The following is a 24,781-nucleotide window of genomic DNA, read 5'->3' as shown; positions in this document are numbered from 1 at the left end:
ATTCTCTCCAGTTACACCTGGATCAGGTGAGAATACAATGTTGCACAACTCTGGGAAGAAGCACAGCACCACCTGGTAGGGTGACCAAACCCCTCATATTTTACAGGATTGTCCCATTATTTTGGATTTTATCCTGTGTCCTGTTCATTGACTCCCCATCAGTTGTCTTTATTTCTCGGGGAGGCTGCTGGGGAGTCCCCTCTTGCCTCTGCCTTTGTGTCTTTGGTTTTTGTGTAGGCGCACTCTGTACGTGTCCATGAGCTGCCATCAACCCACTCGGCCACAAGGTGACGGGAGAGAGAAGGAAGAGAGATCAATGGACATCGGCCGAATGCCTGAAAGAAGCATTTCGCTGTCTGAGAGGAAGAGAGAGCAGAGCCACAAGTACAGCCCAGAGGAAGAGAAAGGGGAGAACATTACAGCAACAGACAAGAGCACATAGGAGTAGTACAGGCAGGGGAGCAGCTCCAAATGCTACACTCAGCCTCGGGTTAGAGAGAAGCACTGAAGCTTGCTTCCCCTTCCCAGGTGGGAGCTTGTGCCATGGGGAAGGCAGCAGAGAATGAGCAGAGCCAAGCTTAGCCTCAGTGCTCAGCAAAAGTGACCAGCACCAGCTCAGGACCCCGCCGCTCTGCCGACTACTTCATTTTGGCCGGCACAGACTGTTTTGCTGTTGTTGCTGAGCATTAGTGATGTTTTACTAATACTGTGCTTTCTAACCTTTGCAAACCTTGATAAGGCTTTGCTTCCCTAGGATAGACTTGAGGTAGTCGGTACAGTTTAACTGCTAACAATTTATCAAGAGCTATTTACAAAGACCTCAGGGTAAGCAGATGGTATTCAGGACATAGACTGTTCTCTGTCTGGCTCTCTTGGAGCCTCTCTGTCATCTGACTATTGATGTCACAGTTATATCATTAATATCATCATGGTCTCATTAATATATCCATTAGCCCATTACTCTACATCTCTCCTCCCCCCAACCCCCCAACCAAGTATGATCTCAAATTGTGACATTCTTTTGTTAAACTATTTACATTATATTTTCCGACACCTATAAACCTACTGTACTGTTGACAGTTTCTATCCAATCCCTACTGTATCGCGCTCCCCCCACCAAGTCTCTGTCACACAGAGCTTCAATCTCCACCAGCGTCCTCGGCTCTCTGAGAGGATGTTGTGGACGTATGCAGTCGCTTGTCTTTTTCCTAAAAGCCAAACATGTTGGCGGAGTGGGGTAGTGGCTTCCTACGAGTGCTGGTAACTGGGCTGTGATCTTCATGATGACTTGGCTGTAAGGGTTGTGAAACCCATTCAATGAAAAACTGACTCTTGAGAAGATTTCAGGACGTGAACAATCGCACTCTCTTGAACAGGGAGAGGATGAACTAACGTTCTCTCTGGAATCCTCTGCTCCCTCTTAGCACACTGGGGAAAGGCTTGAGGAGATGAAACATCTTCAACTTTGACAAAGAATTTTGCAGCTGTATCATTCACTGCTGCAAGGAGACGAGAAAAGTATCTCGAGATTTGAATAAATCTGGAAGACGAGAAGAAGAATGACGAACAGACGTTGCAGGGTATAAAAAATATACAATGTTCCTAATATGCTTTCTGTAGGTAGTGGGAACATTGCCGGCTTGTTTCTGCACGAGGCTGCTCCGCTGTAGGCAATGGGATGACGGTATCCTCAACAATGGATTGGAACTCCAGTCCTGGATCTAGATGAAATTCCTGTATGGGACTCATCAGCTATAGAAGCTCTGTAGCTTTGGCCTCTGCTTCTGGACTGAAGGATGATTTAAGTGTAAGTATGACTTGCTGATGAGATTCAAGTGTGGGCTGCAGTTTACTTTCACATGAGCGAGTAGGCTCTTCATTACCTCCAGTAGTTTGATCAACTTGGAATCAAGCATTTCTCTCCCTCTGGATAGCTCACTCTGGTCAGCCAGCTATTTACAATGATTCTCGTGCTCGGGTTCAGTGGGACAAGTATTTGAGTTCAGCTCTTCAGTAGCTTCTTCAACTGACTCCTCAAAAAAGACAACAGAGGCTTCATTTGGATTGGCAGTGGAGCCTATCAAGACCTAGGACCTTGTCTTCCAGCAGATAATCTGTTCCTGCAATGGTCTCCTTCTCATGAACTTTGTCAGGAAAGAGGTAACCAAGATCTCGAAGCTACTCTAGCGGGCAGTCGCTGTCTTTTTCAGTGCCCCCTACTTCCGCACTTGCTAGTCTTTCTGCAAAAAGAAGTGAGAGCTCTGCAATCTCCTCCTGACGTCCAGTGGATGGTAATAAGATAAAGAGTGACCCTCTGCGTCATGAATGAACTTCCTGTGCTGCTGCTGCTGCTGGATCAAAGTCTGTCATTTCTTCAACCAACTTTGGAAACTCCTCCTTGAATGTTACTTCGCTGTCCCCTATGGACACCTCATCGCGCTTCTGTATAAGACCAAGTCTTAACCTGCTGAGCAAAGAAATGAGCTGATTCTACAAAATAGAGGGTTTTGTTAATTCTTTTTCCTTCATGCCAATGGGTGGTGGTGAACTGACCCTTCACTTGGAGGTTTGTGCCTCCAGGCCCTTGTAGCTTTAACTCAGATGGTTGAATTTTTAACTTCTTTAAGCCAATTTGGAAATCACTCCAATCTGTCTGATAGAGACTCCTGTACCAGTGTCAAGTTTAAATTCCGTTCTGTAACCTTGAACTTATAACTGCACGGACCAGACTGGTTATCGGCACCTTTGATCTCTCTTAGGGAATCATCTGTTTGGAAAGGCATGTCACCTAGTTCTTGCACCTCAGACTGGCTGGGAACATGTTCAAATTTTTTGCCCTTGAATGTTGTTCTTGATTTACAAAACTGCCACAGAGAAAGCATTCAACTTCCCCTGCTGGACAGTTTTCGCGGCAGTGTTGTATGTTGGTGCTGCATCTGGAGCACCTGCACGTAGATGGCAGAGTTCTCCCCGACGATTGATTTGGCGGGCTTTTTTGTGAGCTTATCAGTGGGCGGGGCTCCCAACCTTGGGCCTATGTACTGGACCAACCCCTCCCTAGCCTCGATATTGTCTTGAATCACATCCTGATTTTGGTGTCTCGACTCGGCCTGCCTGGTGGTCTGTTCAGCCTTCTCTAGGATCAGATACTCTTTGTATTGTAACAGATCAGACAGCGTGTCATCGAGGAGGCTGACTACAATGTGGTCTCTAGACAATTTGTGTCTTAAGGCTCTGTAAATACAGGTACTCGTTAACTGATATAAATCACTAATGAATGAACCGATGGACTCCCTGGCCTTTGGGTTCTCTGAATTTTGGTCTTTCTATAACCAAGTTCTTTTTGGGGATGAAATATTTCTCAAAGGGTACCATCACCTTGTCATATGATGCTGAGGCTTCCTAAATGCCTTGCTGTGCGAGAACATCATCAGCTATGGCTCCCACAGCGTATAAAAGTGTACAGAGCTGTTGTTTCTGAGGCTTCCCTTGTAACCCTGAAGCTGTTCAGTACCTTTCAAACTGTCTGTTCCAGACCCCCCATTACTGCCCTTGCTGTGTACCATTGATGTGTTGGAAAGGCTGTCAAAGTGGTAGTGGCTGCTCAGTGGCTAACGACATTGTGTCTCTCTCACTGTCCCCTCACCGCGGCTCTGATCTTAGCCGCTACAAAGTCAATTTTCTTCTTTCTTCGGTCATCACTTGGTGCTGATCTGTGGCACAGTTTACTAGACTGTGACCTCCAGTGCTGCCACCCATGTTTGATGTTATTGCTGAGCATTAGTGATGTTTTATTAATACCATGCTTTCTAGCCTTACCGAACTTTTATGAGGCTTTGCTTCCCTAGGACAGATTAGAGATAGGCGGTACAGTTTAACTTCAAACAATTTATTAAGAACTAGTTACAAAGACCTCAGGGTAAGCAAATGGTATTCAGGACATAGACTGTTCTATGCTGGCTGTCTTGGAGCCTCTCCGTCACCTGACTACTGATGTCACAGTTATATCGTTAATATCATCATGGCCTCATTAACATATTCATTAACCCATTCCTCTATGTGGACAGCTGACAAGCTCTCAAGTAAATGAATGGGGTAATGGCTGGGGAGGGACAGAGATTTGGAATTGAGTAGTCAGCCTTTTGCAAACTGTGCAAATAGGGCTGCTATTTGGCCTGACTGTAATGTGCCTAGTGGGTGGTATTTGAGTGATTGTAAGCATTGGCAGGGGTGACTGTAAATTGAAATAGAATTGGGCTTAAATAGAGAGCTGATTGCGTCAGCGTTGGCCCTTCTGTTGTAGAAGTTAGACAGAATGACTCACCCTTGGATAAATATGGATCCCTGGTGTCAAGAAGATATAATAATTCTTATAATGCTATTGGAATTTATTGTAAAATAGAGTAATTGTGGGATGTGTGTGTGTGTGATTTAATTGAATTAGAGACAGCTAGTCTGAGTGCTTTGATCTAAGAAGAGAGGGTAGGTTTGAAACGTTAATTGGATGAACATGGGGAAGTTTAGAAATATAGGTGTCAAGGGAACATTTGTATTTTGAAATAAACCAGACTAGATTGTTTGTTTTCAAAGGAGGGGTGAAATGAGTCACCTAGCCAGGTGAAGTTTAGAAACAGTGTGTTTATTTTTCCCAAAGGTTACTGTTAAAACTTAAAGCTATGAGAGGGTTTTATTATCAGGGAGATAAAGTCCAAAGACATATTGAAACAATGGGTATTTGCATTCAGAGAGGAAGAAATGTATAAAGAAGGAGCAAGGGCTATGTGTAAGGGAAGGCATTTTTATGATCTTACAAGTGTGAGAAGATTTCAGCATCTATGCCTCAAGCTGCTGAAGTAAAGAGAACTCACTTTGAATTCGACTTGTTCAGAGTATCATGTTTCTTTGCCTGGGTCTTTTAAAATCTATGTGTCTTACTGTTGTCTTAATGAAAGTGTAACTGGGAGTTAGATTGATTAGGGGATTTAGAAGTTATCATAGTAGTAATTTGTAGATCTAAGTATGTATTTAAAATCATCTTTCTTATTTATAAATGTTTAATTTAGTTTTATAAAACCTAGTAGACTTGGTGGACTTATTACTACTGAATTCAAGGCACGCATCTCGAAATTTATACAAATTGCAAAACAAGTTATGGCAGTTATTTCAAGTTTCCTTTTGGGATTTGAACAACTCAGCAGTTACCATCCACAGTGCCATAACACTGGTGTGAAATGTATTTCTTTGGTCTGATGCAATTCATTTAATGCCTTCTTCCCTGCCCTCCCATCTTCTCCAACACTCCCCTTCTCTCCACATTCTCAGTTTTCTTTCATTGGGGTACAGCTTCACATATACTCCCAGCCTTCCTTTCAGGCACCCTTGTCCAAGTGACTGTCCTGGATGCACGAGCTGAGATGGTGTTGTTCGTTGGGCTGTTTGACCAAGGAGAGCATCCTGATGAAGCCCTAATCACATCCTGCCTCACTGTCGTTCATTAATAGGGGTGGGGGGGATCGTCAGGAGCCAAAAAAAAAATCCCCTATCCCTGATTTCTGTTTCTCCCCCTGTTCTCTAAGCCATGATACAGTCTGCATTCATCACAGCCCTGCCTAGGGTGAGGGGATTTAGTGAGGAGTGTACAGGGACCAGAGGGCATTCTGCCGGTTGCTGGTTCCAGAAGAAATGTATTTTCCAACCCACTGGTTACAGTGACTGAACAGTTCTCTTTTATTACATGGCATTTTCATCCGTGTTTTGAGGATCGCATTCTGCAATTTCAGCTGAGTTTTCGCTTGAAAGCCTGAAGATAACTGGATAAAACCTGTAGTTTATGCAGCATTAACTGCTGTTCAGAAACAGATGGGCTGCTTCTGTTGAGTTACGGTTCACTTCTGCAGTTAGTCGGAATCTGCCCTGATGTTGAAATGAGCAGAAACCCTGAAATGTCCTGCTGATTGACAGTTCAGGAATCTACAGGGGCATGTGTTACACTTGACTGCACTTCCTGTTCAGTAAAATTGGCCATTGTTATATTGAGCAGTTGTTATGTTGGGAGATGGGTTAAGAATGGTTTGTCGGGAGAGTGAGTGTCCTTGGTCAGTTGGAATTCGTGTCCAGTATTCAGGTATTTGTGGTAACAAAATTAATGAAAATAGGCTGATGCGGTTTATTTGGAGATGCCCTCACCTCCGCATCAGAAGCTGTGGGTTCAAATCCCACTTCAGAGTCTTGAGCAGATACCCTTAGGCTGATGCTCCAGTGCAGTGCTTGAGGGAGTGCTGCACTGTCTGAGACGCTGTATTTTGGATAAGATGTTAAACCGAGACTTGCCTTCTTAGGTGGATATAAAAGATTCCATGGCGCGATTCAAAGAATAACAGTGAAGTTATCCCCAGTGTTCTACTAGTTTAGTTAGTTCTTTACAAACATTGCTTTAACTAGATTTAGCAGATCATCATCTCAGCCGTTTGTGGGTCATTATTATGTGCAAATTAGCTGCTGTGTTTCCTACATTACAGCAGTGACTACACTTCAAAAGAACTTCATTGGCTTTAAAGCATTGTGTAATGTTCTATGGTCCCAAAGCAGTATACACGCAAAACAAGTCTTTCTCTTTCCTTTTACTTTGCTCACCAAACTCTTCTAAATTGCTTATACAGGTCACAGTTCACAAAAAGATTATACAGTTAACTGGTATCTATAATGCGGAATAGACTGGAGGAACTAAATAGCCCAGTCCTGTTTGTATTTTCCCAATAAGCTTCAGAAAGGCTGAAGTTATTAAATGCTTGCCAGTTACACTGTGTCGCACTAAACCATCATTGCAATGATCAGTCTGATATCCTCAACTCGAGCATGACAGCACCTCAGGTCTCCAGTAGTTCAGTGAGTGAATGAGTTCAATGGACCAGGAGCATTCTTGACTGTTCCTGCTGGGTGGCAGTAAGTGGTATTGTAACTGCCCACAGCTTCGCTCCTCATGGCTATTGATTAATTCATGCTGGAAGGTGCATGTTTAAGAGGATGTAGGGTGAGCAGAGGGTTGGGTGAAGTTATGATGCCTTTCATGACTAAATGGACTGTGAGCAGTCATGTGTTAGCCAAGAAGATTGAGGTACTGAGCTAAGATGTCAGAGAGGACATAACAGTCCATGAAACTGTAGTGCAGAAAACATGGATGTCAAGGGGAAGAAGGGAACATTGTTGCAAAATGTGTTATTTGCTCTGACCCACAGAAAACAGCATTGAGCAGTTGACATACTATGCAAATAAGCTGTACTGTACCAGTAACAAATGATTCAGTTTAATCATCCAGTGAATGACAGGTTAGATCTAAGTAGATGGCTTAGTGTTACCTTAGACATTGAGCCAAATACAGAGATTGTGTTCTAAGTGTTCAGTGTATTTTCAGTCATACCAGGATGCTCCTTTTCCCATAATGCTGCAGTTTAAATTGAGCCATGTGACATAGATGCTCAACTGACCAAATTGGAATATCAAGTTGACTATTGTTTCCTCTCAGCTCAAACTCAATCACTTGGATAAACAACTTGCATTTTGCAGCATTACACGATGATGGTTTGAGACGACGGTAGCTTTACCCTGAGGTAGATTTCACCTCTATAATGCAAAAATGATGCATGTTATCTGAATTAATAGACAATCTCTCTGATGATGCAATAGGAAGGCTACAAATCTTTCTGGGAGTGCAAGCATCAGTTGCTAAATGGTGTCTTTGGCATAGAATTTAATTATTTTATAGAGTGGATTATTATCAAGGACCCCCCCCCCCCCCCCCCCCAACCCCACCCTGCAGCAACCACCACCCCTCCCACTCTCACTAGTTCCCCGTCCCACTCTCACCAGTTCCCCCTCCCGCTCTCACCAGCCACCCACAGCCCCCACTTTCACCAACTCTTTCCACTCTCACCAGTTCTTCTCCCACCCCCACTGCTCTCACCAGCACCCTCCCTCCTCACTCTCACTAGCACAACACCCACTCTCACAGTCAAATGTCCCTTATTTCCTCAGAGTTGGTCATCCTATTACCAGGCTTATTTCTCAAACATATAATTTTGAGGCCAACTTGTTACCAAGTTGAAAATGGCAGTCATGCTATCTGTTGTGCATTTTGTCAGAATTAATACTTTATTATTTCCAGCCGTGTGTCTAATTCTGCGATAAATTCTTACTGCTAATGGGCCGCAAACATCAGTTTAGCTGATAACAAGGGGGGAATAGCTCAATTACTTTGGGTTGACTAAAATAAATTAGTTATTTTCTGATCATTCAAAGCCCTTTATGTCCCAAATCAACTGCAGGAATTCACCAAGGCTCCTTAGGCATCACCATCCAAACCCACAACCACTACAGGGCAGGATGAGGGCAGCAGATGGATGGGAACACCACCACCTGGAAGTTCCCCTCCAAGCCACTCACCATCCTGACTTGGAAATATATCGCCATTCCTTCACTGTCGCTGGGTCTAAATCCTAGAACGCCCTAGCTAACAGCATTGTGAGTGTACCTACACCACATGGGCTGCAGCGGTTCAAGAAGGCAGCTCACCGCCACCTTCTCAAGGGCAATTAGGGATGGGCAATAAATGCTGGCCTAGCCAGTGATGCCCACATCCTATCAATGAATTTTTAAAAATCGTTCAGATTCACACTTGGAGTAGGAACTATCTTGGAGTTTTAGGCAATACCTTTTGTTGTAGTGTGACCTAGTCACCTGGAGTTGATCTAAAGACAACTTTCTAAGTGAAAACATTAGGTTTAGTTACAATACAGCCAGCAGCAACTACACATGTGCTTTCAGCTCCATCTCTATCCCTACACTGACTCTGCAGGTAGCCCATGTTGCTAACTTTGGTTTGCACAGATCATGTGAGCTTAAATCACAGTACTATTCGCAAAGATACAGTCCAACATTTAACAAAACCATAACTTTGCTGTACATATTGTATTTACAAGGATTTTTATCTCATGACATTATAATGTTTACACAGGTCATGAAATTTACAAGTTTGGTCTTTCAGGTGGTTTCCTGATCCGTGTGGAAGGTCGCAGCTCCACAACTTCAGATTCTTTTTCAGGAACCACCTTCTCTGGAGCTGTATGAACATCAGGTACCTCAGTGGCCACTTGCAGTCCACTGTCTTCTGCTCTGATAGAGACATCAGACATGTCAGTCCTTGGATGAACATCTTCAACAGAAAACGCCGGTTCAGTAATGACTACAGGTGAAACCATATCTTGTTGTGGTATCTCTCTTTTTCTTAAATGGTCCACATGCATATGGGGTGATCCGGCCTTCCACTTCCACGTGATAATGGTCTGATCACTGAACTTTCTCTACCCAGTAACCACTTCGGTCCTCCACCAAAGTCCTTCACATACATTGCTTCTCCAACAATAAATTGTTTCTCACGACTATGCAAGTTATGAGTAGCTTTTTGGTTTCCTTGACTCTTCTCCACCTTCCCCTCCAAATTTGGAAATATTAGGCTCAGTCATGTCCTAAGACGGTGTCTCATCAACAATTCTGCAGGTGCTGCTCTTGTCGCCGTGTGGGGGGTCGTTCTGTTGTGAAAAAGGAAGTGTACAAGCCTGGTCTCCAACGAATCACCTGTTAACTTCTTCATACCTACCTTAAAAGTTTGAACTGCCCTTTCTGCCAGTCTGTTTGATAATGGATGGCATGGTGCCATCTTCACATGGGTGATACTGTTGAGGCTGATAAACTGTTGGACCTTAGCACTCATGAATGCAGTGCCGTTATCGGATACGACTACTTCTGATAGTCCGTGGATGGCGAAGCTCTGGCATAGTTCCTCTATTGTAGCGCCCGACGTTGGTGACTTCACCTCAAACATTTAACCACTTGGAATTGGCATCTATAATCAGTAGAAACATGGTTCCAAGGAAGGGCCTGATGTAGTCGATATGTAACCACACCCAAGGTCTACCAGGCCACTCCCATTGGTTTAATGGAGTGGCCACTGGCAACTTTTGTAGCTACTGACATTGCATACAGCACTTTACCACATTTTCAATATCACCATCCATCCCTAGCCACCATAGGTAGCTGCGCGCTATGGTCTTCATTCGGGAGATCCCTGGATGGGCATTGTGTAGTTTGACTAAAAGTGGCTCCCTTCCTTTCGGAGGAACTATTACCTGTGCACCCCACAATAGAATGCCATCTTGACTGCTCATCTTGTGTCTTCTGTTAAAGAACGGTTTCATTTCATTGGAGACTGGCTCCTGGGACCAACCATGTAAGGCTTGGTCTCGCACTCGAGATAGGACTGGGTCCCGACTCATCCAGTCTTGGATCTGTCTGGCACATACTGGTGAGGAATATAGAAAATTTAACAGTAAACCGAGTTCCTGTGGAACTGGGACATGTTCGTCATTCTCATGTAAGGGCAGGCTATGTGAATGCCAGGCCTATGCACAAAGCTGTATTCATAAACCACCAAAAAGAGGGCCCACCAATGTATTCTTGCTGAGGCTATGTGTGGCATAGCCTTTTCCTTGCTAAACAACCCCAATAGTGGTTTGTGGTCTGATACAATTGTGAAATGCTGGCTGTGCACATATTGGTGAAAAATTTTTTCATACTAAAAATGATTGACAGACCTTCCTTTTCAAAATGAGAATATCCTTTTTCAGCTGTGGTAAGCATCCTGGATACAAAGCCTATTGGCTGCTCTGTGCCATCATCCATTCTATGAAATAGCACCGCTCCCACTCCACAGGGAGACGCATTGCATGTTTGCATCAAGTCTTTCGTCTGGCCATGATGCACTGACAGATTGGATGAGTGTAACAGCTGTTTCACGTTCATGAAAGCCTCTTTTTGGAATGCCTCCCAAGACCAGTGTTGGTTCTTTCTTAGCAGTGAATGCAGAGGGGCCAGAACTGTAGATAAATTAGGTAAAAATCACCATAATAATTTATCATCCCTAAAAATGATTCAAATTCAGAGGCGTTCTTGGATGCAGGTGCCTCACTTATTGCTTTAACCTCTCTTCAACGGGGCGTAGCCCCTGAAAATCTACCCGGTGGCCCAAATAGATTACTTCCTTTGCTTGAAGAGTGCATTTTTTTCTTTTTCAGTCACACTCCTGCTTGTATAAAGCGTTTTAGGACTTCCTCCAGGTTAGCCAAATGTTCCTTTTTCAGTGAATGCGGTTATAGAATCTGGGGCAGTCCCTGCAGTAAGCCCTCCATTGTGCTCTGAAAAATGGCACAGGCTGAGGAAACACTGAAGGGCAGGCGTGTATTTTGGTGCAACCCTTTGTGGGTATTAATTGTGACGAATCCCATGAGGCGTCATCCAACTGTAATTGCTGATATGCGTGACTCATGTCAAGCTTTGTATACTTCTCCTGCTAGCTTGGCATATAGGTCTTCGATTTTTGGAATGGGGTACCTGTCCGGTTTGGCTGCTATGTTGACCGTTAGTTTATAGTCCCCACAAATTCGGACACTTTGGTCTGGTTTAAGGACAGGGACTATGGGTGCTGCCCATCCTGAGAACTGAACTGTTTTATGAAACCCAGCCTCTCGAACCAGTTCAACTTAGCGTCAACCTTCTCTCTCAGAACGTTTGACACCGGTCTTGCTTTCATGAAGCACAGGGTTGCTTCTAGATCCATGAAATCTTGGCCTGCAGGCCTTGGATTTTTCCCAGTTCGATCTTGAAGACAGTGGCATTCTCTCTAAGTAGCTCTGGTAGCCCACTTTCTCTCAGCTAGAAGATTTCAGACCAATTTAACTTAATCTTCTTTAACCAATCTTGCCCAAGAAGGCTTGGCACTTCACCTACCACCACCATCACTGTGCCGATTGGTTTCTATAATGGGCAGTTACTCTGCTGACACCTTTTACTTGGATTTCTTAGCCTGTGTAAGCTTGGCAGATGTTCCAAATTTAATTGATGTTCACCTGTATTTAAATATGTGAGAGTGTGTTCTCCAATTATAGTAGTGGAAGCTCTCGTGTCTACTTCCATTTTCACTGGTTTACCATTCACTTGTACTGTAACAAATATTGGCTCTGTCTTCCCAACTTTCATGTTAAACAATGGATAAATGTCAGAATTTGTTGCTCTTCTACACTAGATTTTATTGGGCTTCTTCGGTTGTTTGCAAGCCTGTTTAAATCTCTCTTTGCACTGTCTCGTTATATGTCTACTGCTGTGACAAAAGTAACATTCTACTTTTTTAAACTGCCAATCGCTAAAAGACTGATTGTTTTCACATTCATTAAAATTGTTTTTCGATTTACATGCTAAATTATTCCTTCTTATTTTTTGGTTAGCGGGGGCTGTTTCCCACTTCGCGGCAGAGTCTCGCTTTTTTGCACCACTTTCGGATGGCTGTTCCTGTCCGATTTGGAGTACGGTGCCATTTTGCACCCCTTGTCTTGCTTGTGAATCTCTTACATCGCTTTCCATGGCCAGTGCTATTTCTAACACCTTCTTAAAATCCAGATTCACTTCACCAGCAATCTCCTCTGAATAGTGTCTTCTTTCACACCACACACTAAATGATCTCTGAGCATAATCGTTCAGAGTTTCACTGAACTCGCAATGTTCCGTTAGTTGCTTCAAATTCGCCAGGTAGCTAGCAATTGTCTCGCTCAGGGCTCTACTTCGTGAATTGAACCGGAACATCTGCATTGTGGCTGAGGGCTTGGGTTGAAAATGTCCCTTCACGAGGTCCACTAATTCTGCGAGATCCTTCGAATCTGGAGCACTGGATGCCGTCAAACTTTGAATCAAGCTAAAAGCAAAATACTGTAGATGCTAGAAATCTGAAACAAAAAGAAAAATTGCTGGAAAAACTTAGCAGGTCTGACAGCATCTGTGGAGAGAAAGACAGAGTTAACGTTTTGAGTCCATATGACTCTTCTTCAGAACTAAGAAGTAAAAATGTGGTGAAATATATACCGTTTAAGGGGATGGGACAGGTGAAGCTGGATAGAAGGCCAGTGATAGGTAGATTAAGGAGAGATTTTAATTTTTATATATATTTTCTCCCCACCTATTTCTATTATTATTTTTCAAATTTATTTCCACTCATTGTTTTATCCCCACCTTTTGGCCTATTTCGGTCTTTTTTTCCACACCATCCCCTCCCCCACCCCACCCCCACTAGAGCCATCTGACACTTGCTCATCCTACTTTCTACTATTTATGTCACCATTAGCATCTCCTTTAGCCAGTATCACCACCAACAACACCCCTTCGACCTTTTGTTTATGACATCTTTTGCAATCTCTCCTTTGCCTCCATCTATCACTGGCCTTCTATCCAGCTTCACCTGCCCCACCCCCCTTAAACAGTATATATTTCACCACATTTTTACTTTGAATCAAGCTGTAGGTTTTGCTCCCATAAGTACTCAAGAGGATCACTCGCCTCTTCTCTTCCTCCGTGATTTCATTCGCTTAAAAAAAGAACGCAAGGCGTCCTATACACTGAGACTAATTGTCTGTGGCTGGCTCAAAGGGATTGATTCTACCAAATTGTGGCATTTCAGGTGAGTATATCTTCTGTTATTTTAAATGGATGTTGATACTCTCAATCGCTGGGCGAGGTACGGTACTGATTCCAATTTATCTTGATTTATCCTCATCGCCAGTTTGTTGTGGTGTGGCCTAGTCGCCTATTTGTAATGGAGTTGATCTACAGACAACTTTCTAAGTGGAAACATTAAGTTCATTTACAATACAGCCAGCAGCAACTACATGTGTGCTTTCAGCTCCATCTCTATCTCTACCCTGACTGTGGAGGTAGCCCACACTGCTAACACATTGGTTTACACAGATCATGTGATCTTACATCACAGAACTATTCTTAAAGGTACAGTCCAACATTTAACAAAACCATAATTACTACACCTTTATTGTAAATTTTTTAACAAAAAAAAAGTCTTGAATACTTATGCATAGTTTATGGTTGCATCATTGTACACGGTTCTTGATTTCTCAATTAGATTTTTTTTAAAAACTTTTCCTGTTCAAACTGAAGAATTTGTCACCTGTGTTTCCTGCAGTGAGATGGTGTCAGCGAGTAATGCACAGTTCTGCTCCGAGCACTGCATTGGACTCGGGAGTCAAGGTTGAGGGAACATAATCCTAAAATTAGAACTAGACCATGCAGGAGCACTTTTTCACCCAAAGGGCAGTCAAAATAAGAAATTCTCTTTCCCAAAAGGGAATAAATGTTAGGGGACAATTGGAGCTTCAAGACTGAGAGCGATAGATTTTTGGGCAGGCTTGATGCTGAAACAGGGCGCAACAGAGGCATCCTGTAGGATAATGGCTACCCTGATCAGATCATTTTGTATTGTATATCATGCAAACTCATGAATGGGCCTAAAGCCGTCAATTTCGGTCCAAAAAAGTGCCCAGTCTACCTCAGATTACCCTGGAAGGGCAAGGTATCTCAAATATTTGAGCAACAGGTGAAGCTAACTGTTTCCTGCTGCTACAATGCAATAGCAACACGGGTGGTATTCGCCACTAACATGCTGCCGTCAAGCCAAAAAGAAATTCTCCCAACACACAAATGAGTAATGTGGTATAAGAGTTCAGTGCCAGGGTGATGTTAGGTGTGTAGGCTGTACGTCCCAAAGACTGGCGGATCATATCAAACAGGATGTCCCAGCCACTATTCACAATGGGCAAGGTACAGACCATACCTAACCAGCCCGTGCTTGCAAAACTCAAAACACAGTGTCTAACACTAGATGTGATTCCATGATTGGACAACATTTGCTAAATAATCCTCAGTGTGCTAACAATTACGCTAACAACTAATTTAAGATTGTCAGCCAGGTTCGCAATGTGGCGCATTTGCACATACTGGAAGCTACATATATTAATACACAGGACCCTGTTCTTTGTAGACAGAAAGAACATGTACACACATTGCGCCTGTTTCAGCTAAACAAATAAATGACACCCATTTGTTGACTCATTCCTCTGGGCAATGCCTTATCCAATCAAGGTCAAGCTGCCTGGTTTAAAGTTCAAACAATGCTTGGCAGTTATCTGTCAGTCACCAACACATGTGCATTCTCCATGGCAACGCCACTTGCCAACCAATCAGCACTCTCTTCACCTGCAATATAAATTGTTGTTTTCGCCTTGTATTATTCTTGCAAGTGTCCTGATGAGTGCAAAACGGGAAGCTTAGACATGTCTCTTTTTTTAGTAATACTCAAGTTGTGTACCACCAAATGACTAATTGTAAGGATATCAAGGAATATGGAACAAAGGAAGGTAAATAGAGTTGAGGTAATGATCAACTATGATCTAATTGAATGGCAGAGCACACCTGAGAGGCTGAATAGCCTACGCCTGCCCCAGACTCCTGTTATAAACCATTAACTTACAGTTTATTAATGATAATATCTTCAGATGTGCTTGTACATTACCGAAAAGGACTGACCCAAAAGGTAGCTGACAAATGCATTTTATAGAGTTTAAACTGATAAACCAATTTAAGAACCTGCCTCTGGATTTGATCTCCTATTCGCTGGATGTGATTTTTATCATTTGTGTGAAAAATTATCACATGGTGTTAAAACGTCACTTACTCCTGAAGTTTTTGGAAACTGCATTGTTTGCAAATGAATCTTAAAATTCAGCCGGATATGTTCATTGATTTCTGCATAAATCTGTGGTGAAATGATAGGGGTTTACTTTTCTAACTGACATAAAGCTCTATTTTATTTCTTAGCGGCTGAAGCATTTCAGAATAAGTGGATGAAGGAAAATGGAATAAAAGTGATATGGGAACAGTGGCGGGCACACAGGATTAGGACTACTGCTCATATTGAGGATAAACACCTGTTGTGATTGTAGCTATTAAAATGTATGGTTTGAAAATCGTTGGGTGCATGCAATAAATCTCTCACAGGTAGCGGGTGAGGTACCCTGGCAGAAGTGCAGGCTTGTGCCAAGGTGGTAGCATTTAAGGTCCATCTGAAATCCTGCACAAGGGAGCACATGCTTTGCAAGAAGCTGCTGGGCTTCCAGTTGTACAGGCTGGCTTCTAAGATGAACAAGTGAATTTCCTTTGGCTAGATCTGTTAACGTATCCAGTTCTTGCCATCCTTTTGCTGTGTGTTGCATTAGAGCACCAGCTGACTGAGAGAATATTGCAGGAACCCAATATTTCCATCAAATCCATTGTAACTCTCTGCACGACACAAGCCTCATTCTTTGGACAACTGTTTGTGGCTTGTTAGAATGTGGCAAAGCAAAGCTATTGAAGACTGAAAAGCAGCCACTAAATAGCATGAATTACAATCGTTCCAAGGAATTATTATTTACTGCCACATTGCAAAGAAACTTTGGCTATTAATTGGCATTTGTGTTTGTTTTTTAAGAAGAGTATATTTTTAATATGCCTTAATTTATGCATTAGGCAGCTTGCCAATTAAAGGGGCATTGTTCTCATGAAGTCTCCTATAAGACTGAGGGGACAAAGATACTGCATTGCTAAACAAACCTGTTACTATCAACTAACAGTAAGGGAAGTTGCAAGAACCTGTTATGGACTGAACCTTTGGGCAAATATAAGGCTGATCAGAGTGAGCCAGTGGGGGTTTTTAAAGGCTAAGTCACATCCAACAAACCTAGTTGGATTTTTTTGAAAATTTAACTAACATGTTAGATAAGGGAATATCTATGGATGTCATTTATATGGACTTCCAAAAGGCACACAAGGTTTTCACACAAGAGAATGTGAACAGAAATAAGAGCGCAAAGATTGAATTTAACCTGTTGACTGGAAGAGGGAATGGGTTAGAAGGTAGGACACAGAGTAGGGATATTGGAAGTGTGCTCAAATTGACAAGATATGATGTCTCCCAGGGACATGTACTGAGACCTCAGCTTTCCATTATATTTAGAGATGATCGGTTGAAGTAATAGAAAGTCATACGTCCAAGTTTGCAGATGACACCAAGTTAGGTGGCTCAGCAGTTAGCGTAGATGGGAGCCAAAAGTTGCAAAGAGATGTTGATAGATGGGTAAAGCTGTACCAGTTAGGGGTTCAGTGTGGGAAAGCGTGAGGTCACCCATTTTGGATCCAGGAAAGATAGATTGGAGTATTTTCTAAATAACAAGCTGGAAATGGCAGACAGATTTGCAGGTTCAAGAACGGAAACACTAAAAGCTGGTGGTCAGGTACAAAAATGTAATTTAAAAGGCTAATGGAATGTTAGTTTTTGTCTCAAGTGGGCTGCAAAATAAAGGGATGGAGGTTGTGTTACAATCACTGTTTACAAAGCTCTGGCTAGACTCAGTTTAGAATATGGTGTTCAATTCTGGGCATGGCACCTCAGAAAGGATATATTGGTTTTGGACAGTGCGCAGTATAGAATGATACCTGTGCCAAAAGCGATGAATTATGACTATAGTTTTCTTAGACTAGGTTTCCTTGAGTATGCAAGATTTAAGGCGATCTAATTGAGGCATTTAAGATGTTTAAAGGAATTGATAATGTAGATAGAGAGAAACTCTTTCCTTGGCAGAGTCCAGAACAAGGAGGTAAAATTAGAGCTGGAGCAGTCAGGGATGATGTCAGAAAGCATTTCTTCATACAAAGAATTGTAGAAAAAGGGACTGTCTCCCAAAAAACTGTTGAGGTTCAGGGTCAATTCAAAATGCCAAAATTGAGATTGATAGATTTTTGCTAGACAAGGATATCAAAGGATATGAAACCAAGGTAGGCAGATGAAGTTAAGATACGGATCAGCCATGATCTAATTGAATTGTAGAACAAGTCCGACGACTGCATGGCCTCCTGTTCCTATGTTCCTTCCCATGTTCGTAACTCATCTTTGTGAAAATAAACGGGTTGGTGCCTTTTGGCTGGCATGGGAACTTCTCACGAGCAAATTTATTACTGAGATCAAACAGTGTACTTCCACCCAGCCCCCTCCCCAGCTAATTAAACCTGCGTTTTGTTGAAAAAATAAAATGAATGAGCAAAGTATTTGATGTGAACAGGATGTTCTCTTCAGATGACTTGTTCAGTCAGGTTTTGAGCACATTTTGGGAGAAAGTGGTGTTAAATGAATCTGAACCAAAAGAAAATGGCCCAAATTGGAATATTGATACAAGGTACTCAACTGACAGTTACCTTTCTACACAGTTCATTAACATACAAACTGGTTTATTTGGAAAAAAAAGAACTTGTATACGTTCTTTGTTTATTTTTAGTCAGCCGATTGTTTGACCTGCATCGTCCTGAAGGAGTGCAGCTCTCTGCAATCTAATCAAGGTGGGCATCAAAGCCCAAATGGATGAGCGCATCTTTTTGAACTGTGTCCCCTGGTAACAACAACCATCCCAAGCCTGAGCTTGCTCACTGGCTGTGTTGACACCCAGCTGTGGAGTGCCTTGAGGTGTCTTGCTACGTGGAAGGTGCTGTACAAATGTCAGTTGCTCAACACTTGGCTTTGGTGTGGTGGAATGATCAATGCAGGACCACTGGATGTCTTTTCACCACCATATCACGGGCTCGATTCCCAGCCAGGGATTCACCTTTCTATAATTCTATAAGGGAATTGGATCACTATCTGAAAGGGAAAAATGTTCTGGGCTGTAGGGGAAAGGCAGGGGAATGGCATCAGGTTAATTGTTCCTGCAGAAGGCCATCACAGACATAACAGGCAAATGGCCCCCTTCTGTGCTGTAAACATTCTATGATTCAATGAAATCCAGCACTGTACACAAAACCTACTTGTTGCCAACTGTTTGCCAATTCTGGCCCTTATAAGGGGCTTTGGCAAAACATGCTTTTCTTGAGGCTGACTTTCCTCTCTCGGCAGCCCTTATTCTGCACTGTTTTTTCCACTTGTTTCATCAATCCTCTTCACAGATCGGCGCTCAGTCTCTCACAAGGATAAGTTGCAGGGTAAGTAACTCAAAATTATTAAGTAAAGCAGTTTGTAAAGTTACAATCATTGAAGAGAGACAGGTTGTGCTTTATTGACTGTCTTGGATGACTCAAATTCACCAATGGAATAAGGCCACTCATACCATTGACCAGAAATTACTAGAACTTCAAAACATAGAAAATGTTCCGCACAGTAGGAGGCCATTTACAGCATGAGAGGAGGCCATTCAGCCCATTGTGTCTATGCCAGCCTAAAAAGAGCTATCTAATCCCACTTTCCAGCTCTGTAGCTCTGGAAGTTATGGCACTTCACAACCAAGTATTTTTATAAATGCAATAAGGTTTCCACCTCTCACACCCTTTGTTTGAAAAAAAAAGCACTTTGCATCTAACGAATCATTTTCGAAGTGTTTGGCTATTGGCATATATGGCAGCAGATAGCACCCAGGAAGGACCCAAACACAGCAAATGGAATGAATAGCCAGCCAACCTAATTATTTGGTGCTAGGTGATGGGGGAATGTTGCCAGGGCACCGGGATACCGTCCCTGTGTTTCTTTACATAGTAATATGGCATTGATTATGCCCACCTATACTGGCAGACAGGATTCTGATTTAACATTCACTCGGGACTGCAGTGAATGATGCTTTACACTGTGGTCTTCGACAAGCTAAGAGGAAGCCCAAAGTGAATGGCCAAACATTTTGAAGCCTTGCTTCGTTTTAGTGGCTGGAAGTTCTTTGCTAACTCTAGAATGCTTTAATTAATGATGAAATGTCTTAAACTTGAATAAGTTCCTTCCCCGGTTGGAAGGCCTGAAGGGAGCTACAAAGAAATTCTTGCGAAGTTGTGTTGAGCTGGAATAGCTTTGCCCAAGCATGTATTGTCATGGAGACAGCTAGTTTTTTCCTTTAAAAAAAATGGAAATGTCAGGTTTTAAAGAGTTCCTCGCACTGTACTGAAGCTGGTGCGCAATTTATTATCCCTGGGAACCAAATTCTGACACTCACCATGAAAGGGTGGTGATAACAAGACCTCAGTCCCCATAAACCAGAGGTTTTTAATTCCACCCTCTTGTGCATTCTGACACATGGGGCATACCAGGCTCCATGCAACAACTTCCTAGCAGGTCGTCATGGGAACTAGAGCATGCTTATTAAACATGCAGTAAATAAAACAAGATAAGGCAATGCTGCAAGAGACCTCACTCTGTTTTCACAGCTGTTGCCTCTGTGTTTGCCATTATATCTGATAAAGTATTTTCAAATAACAGTTTTACACCCAGGCAGGCTGTAAATCCACAGCTAATGATGTAACCAGCAATGCTACATTTCCCGTTGAATATGGCATGCACCAACAAACATTTTCCTTTACACTAATTTGTGATGCTGCTGCATAAATTGTTTTGATAGAAGGACTGTACCAAGAGTTAATGAACCTAAATTTATGAAATCAACAAAAGTTGCACAACTTTAAGTATGTCACTTGCTAGTTGACTTTTAGAGATATTTTGCCAAAACTTTTCATCTTGCACTCATTAGGACAAATGTAAGAATACCAAATTTCAAACGATCCCAACAATTTCCACTACAGGAGGAAAGGAGTGCTGATTGGTTGGCAAGTTGATTCTGATTGGCTGAGGCACTGTCATGGAAAAAGCAACGGGGAACTCCTGGCTCCCCAAGTTCCCAGGTAATTCAAAAATGTGCAAGGCTTGAACATATTCCTTTTTGCAGAAAATGAGTCCCTGTGTATGAATGTATGTCACTTGTAGCAAGCGTAAATGAGCCACATTATGAGCTCAACTGATTATCTTAAATTGGTTGTTAGTGTAGCTATTAGTGCACTCAGGATTGTTCAGCAAGTGCTGCCCAATCACAGAATCACGTGTAACAGACATTTTGTTTTGGGTTTTGCAAGCGTGGGCTGGTTGAGTACAGTCTGTACTCCGCTTATTATGAACCACTGATTTATTTGATTCAATCAGTCACTCGCTGGGACGTACGGCCTACGTACCCAGCATCGCAGCATTGCAAATTCATACACGACGTTGCTCAATTGTGTGGTAGACAGAATGTTTTTTTTGGACTGATAGCAGCATCCTGTTAGTGGGAAAATACCACTCACACAGCCACTGCTTAGTAGCAGTGTGAAATGGCTTGCTCAACATGTTGTTCAAATTTTTGAGATACTTTGCTTTTCCAGAGTAATTTGAGGTATACCGGGCACTTTATAGGCCCTTGGTCCATTTTGCGAGTTTGTGTGCTACACAGCCACCAATAATCTGATTAGGGTAATCTTTGCCCTGCAGGATAGTTTTGATATGCTTTATTTCTGCATCAAGCTTGCAAGGTGAGGAAGTGGCTAGGGCCTAATTTAAAAGATTGCTGATAAGGCCAACTTTAAGTCTGTTTCTTTTTTTCAATTCTTTTTCAGGATGTTGGGCACTGCTGACAAAGCCAGCATTTATTGTCTATCTGTAGTTTCACTATTAACAGGCCACTGAAGTGACCTAGTAATGAGTCAATCTCATAGGTATGGGACTGGACTGGAATGTAAATCAGGGAGGCAGCTTTCCTTCCCTCAAACACCAGTTGGATTTTTACAACAATCAGACAGACAGCTTCACTTCTTCTAGTACCAGCTTTTTATTCGCAGACTGGTATTGTTGCTAAATTTGCTGATGACACAAAGATAGGTAGGAAAGTAAGTTGTGAAGAGGACGTAAGGAGGCAACAAAGTGACATAGATAGGTTAAGTGAGTGGGCAAAGACCTGGCAAATGGAGTATAATGTAGACAGGTGTAAAATTGTCCATATTGGCAGGAAGAATAAAAAAGAAGTTTATTGTCTAAATGGTAAGAGATTGTAGAACTCTGCAATTCAGAGGGCTCTGGGTGTCCTGGTGCATGAATCACAAAAGAGCTGGTATGCAGGTGCAGCAAGTAATTAGGAAAGCTAATAGAATGTTATCATTTATTGCATGGGGAATTGAATATAAAAGTAGGGAGGTTATGCTTCAGTTGTACAGATCACTGGTGAGACCACACCTGGAGTATTGTGTACAGTACTGGTCTCCTTATTTAAAGGAAGATGTAAATGCGTTAGAAGCAGTTCAGAGGTTTGCTCTACTAATACCAGGAATGGAGGGGATTGCCTTATGAGGGAAGGTTGGACAGGTTAGGCTTGTATCCACTGGAGTTTAGAAAAGCAATAGGTGGCTTGATTGGAACCTTTAAGACTCTAAGGGGTCTTGACAGAGTGGATGTGGAAAGGATGTTTCCCCTTGTGGGAGTAACTAGAACTAGGGGTCACAGTTTAAAAATAAGGGGTCGCTCATTTAAGACAGAGATGAGGAGAAGCTATTTTTCACAGAGGGTCATGAGTCTTTGGAACTCTCTTCCTGAAAAGGCATTGGAAGCAGAGCCTTTGAATATTTTCAAGGCAGTGGTGGATATATTCTTGATTAACAAGGGGTGAAAGTTATTTGGGGTAGGTGGGAGGTTACAATCAGATCAGCCATGACCTTATTGAATGGCGGAGCAGGCTTGAAGGGCCAAGTGACCCACTCCTGCTCCTAGTTCATATGTAGGATCAAACTACCGCAGTAGCATTAACATTCTCTGGATAAATACAGGCTTTGACATGAAGAGATCTTAATGTCTATAAAGGTATTGGAAATTATTTTTAAAATGGAGTTGTAGTGGGGTCTGTCTCTGTGTTTGACTGCGTGTGCCTTAATTGGATTAAAGCCAGCTAGTCTGGGTGCTTTGATGTATAGCCGTTTGAGATGTTAATTGGGTAAACAGTAAGGAAGTTAAAAGGTAAAATGTACATTTGCATTTGTTGAATAAAGCAGTCAAGAGTGGGAGTAAAATCTTGCACCTAGCTGGAAGACACCAAGCACTGTGTTTATATTACTAATAAAATTAGTGGGATGAAAATGTTATTGTCAGAAGGTGGGAAGTTAAAAAGCCTAGTGATACCATGGAAAATTTACATTCAAAGGAAAAGCTAGGTATAAACAGAAAGGAGTTTGTGTGTGCAAGTCAGAGACATTTAAGATCTGACCAGCCTGTAAGGCTACAACTGTATCTGCAAAGGAACCAAATTGCAATGAACCTCATTTTGAATTCGCAAGGTCAAATGTGCTTTGCCTAGTGCCTGTTTAAAGTCTATGGGTTATTGTTGCCTTGGTGGAGATTTAGCTGGGAGTGACTAATTTGAGGATTTGCTTAAAAGTTACTATGGTAGTAATTTGTAGACATGTGTATGCATTTAATTTGTTGTAAATTAATAAACATTTAATTTAGTTTTATATAAAAAGCCTCTTGAAGCTCGGTGGCCTTATTCCTGAATTCAGAGCTGCATCTCAAACATACCAATTGAAAATATAGGTTATGACAGTTGTTCAAGTTTCCCTCTGATTCAAACAACTCAGCCTTTATGACTGCTGTGTCATAACAGGCCTCTGGAATACTAGTCTAGCAACATAACTACTACACTAATGTATCCTCGTTGTGGGGGTTAGTGGTGACAATGTTCACAAGTATATTTGTGAGTGTAAACCTGGTGTGGTTATGTTGAGGGAGGAAAGCCAACCATGATACAAGGCAAACTATTCTTCAAATAGTCCCATAGGGTTTTTTTTTAAATTTCTGCCCACCTAGCAAGGAGTTTGACATCTCAACTAAAAGGCAGGTCCTCAAATACTGCAATGCTCTACTGTTAGATATGATTCTGCAATTGGGCAGCACTTGCTGAACAATCCTGAGTGCGTTAATATGACACTAACATCCAATTTTAGATAATCAGTTGAGCTCGTAACGTGGCTCATTTACACTTGCTAGTAGTGGCATACATTCATAGACAGGGACACATTCTCTGCAAACAAATTGTTTATTTTGAATTACCCTGGAAATTGGGGAGCCTCGACTTCCCTGTTTCTTTCTCCATGGCAATGCCTCAGCCAATCAGAGTCGACTTGCCAGTCAATCAGTGCAGTGTTTAATCAGGCATTTCACTGCAGAAGATTTGCCCTTAAAGTAACAATGCTTTCAGGAATAAAACATTGTTAAGGAATTAAAAAGCCATTGAGGAAGGTAACTCCATTCAAGATGATGCTGATTACTGGAATCCAAGGCTTGTGAGATTTTTTAAATGCTGTACTCAGCCATTTCTGTTCATTGTAATGCCATAAGTGGTTTAAACCGAAAGTTTAGTTTCAAAGCCTACTTTGAATTGGATGATAAAAGTAGTGCAGGGTAATTTCAGAATCAAATTTTCAATTTGCATTTTGCAGAACGCAGCCATTTCTTAATGAAACTGCAGTATGAACTGGGATTTCTTGACTAAAAGCAAGGGCTTACTTGTTCAACCCCATCTGATATTAAGCAAATGATGCCCTGTAACTCTAAATGTAATGTGCTTAGTGCCTTGCACAGAATGTAGGGACCCTTTGTCTTTGTTGAATTTCCCAACAGAGATCCACGTGAATGCCTTAAGTAGATGGTGCTTTCTTTCTCCCACTTTCCCACCCAGACCTATTGGAAATTGCCGGCTTGTGACATCCACAACATGTGATATCGGAATACATCGGAAAACATGTTGAGGGGGACCAAAGGTGGACCGGTTTCTCAAGAAAGAGGCACACTTTGTTTAAATTATTCAAGATGTTTCCAAGGTTGTTGTCTTGGAAAATGTACAATCACCAAAGCAGCAGCTTCAGAAAGTCCCTATAATGGTGCTGAATATAGGTTAAAATCATGGATTTACACTGAAAGTGCATTAGGGCATGGGATTGTCATATGTTAAACTGTAGGTAAATCCAATGTACCTTCGCTTATATA

General features: G+C 42.2%; 1 protein-coding gene across 3 annotated transcripts in view; it reads left to right on the top strand.

Moving 5' to 3' along the window:
* The window catches only part of bicc1a (BicC family RNA binding protein 1a), a 298,647-nt gene that overhangs the window by 169,285 nt on the left and 104,581 nt on the right, over window positions 1-24,781 (top strand). The window lies entirely within an intron of this gene.

The sequence above is a fragment of the Cetorhinus maximus genome, chromosome 20 (assembly GCF_964194155.1).
Source record: "Cetorhinus maximus chromosome 20, sCetMax3.hap1.1, whole genome shotgun sequence".
NCBI classification, from domain to species: Eukaryota; Metazoa; Chordata; class Chondrichthyes; order Lamniformes; family Cetorhinidae; genus Cetorhinus; species Cetorhinus maximus.
The sequence above is the reverse complement of the archived record's forward strand: the minus strand, read 5'-3'. Positions and strand labels throughout refer to the sequence as shown.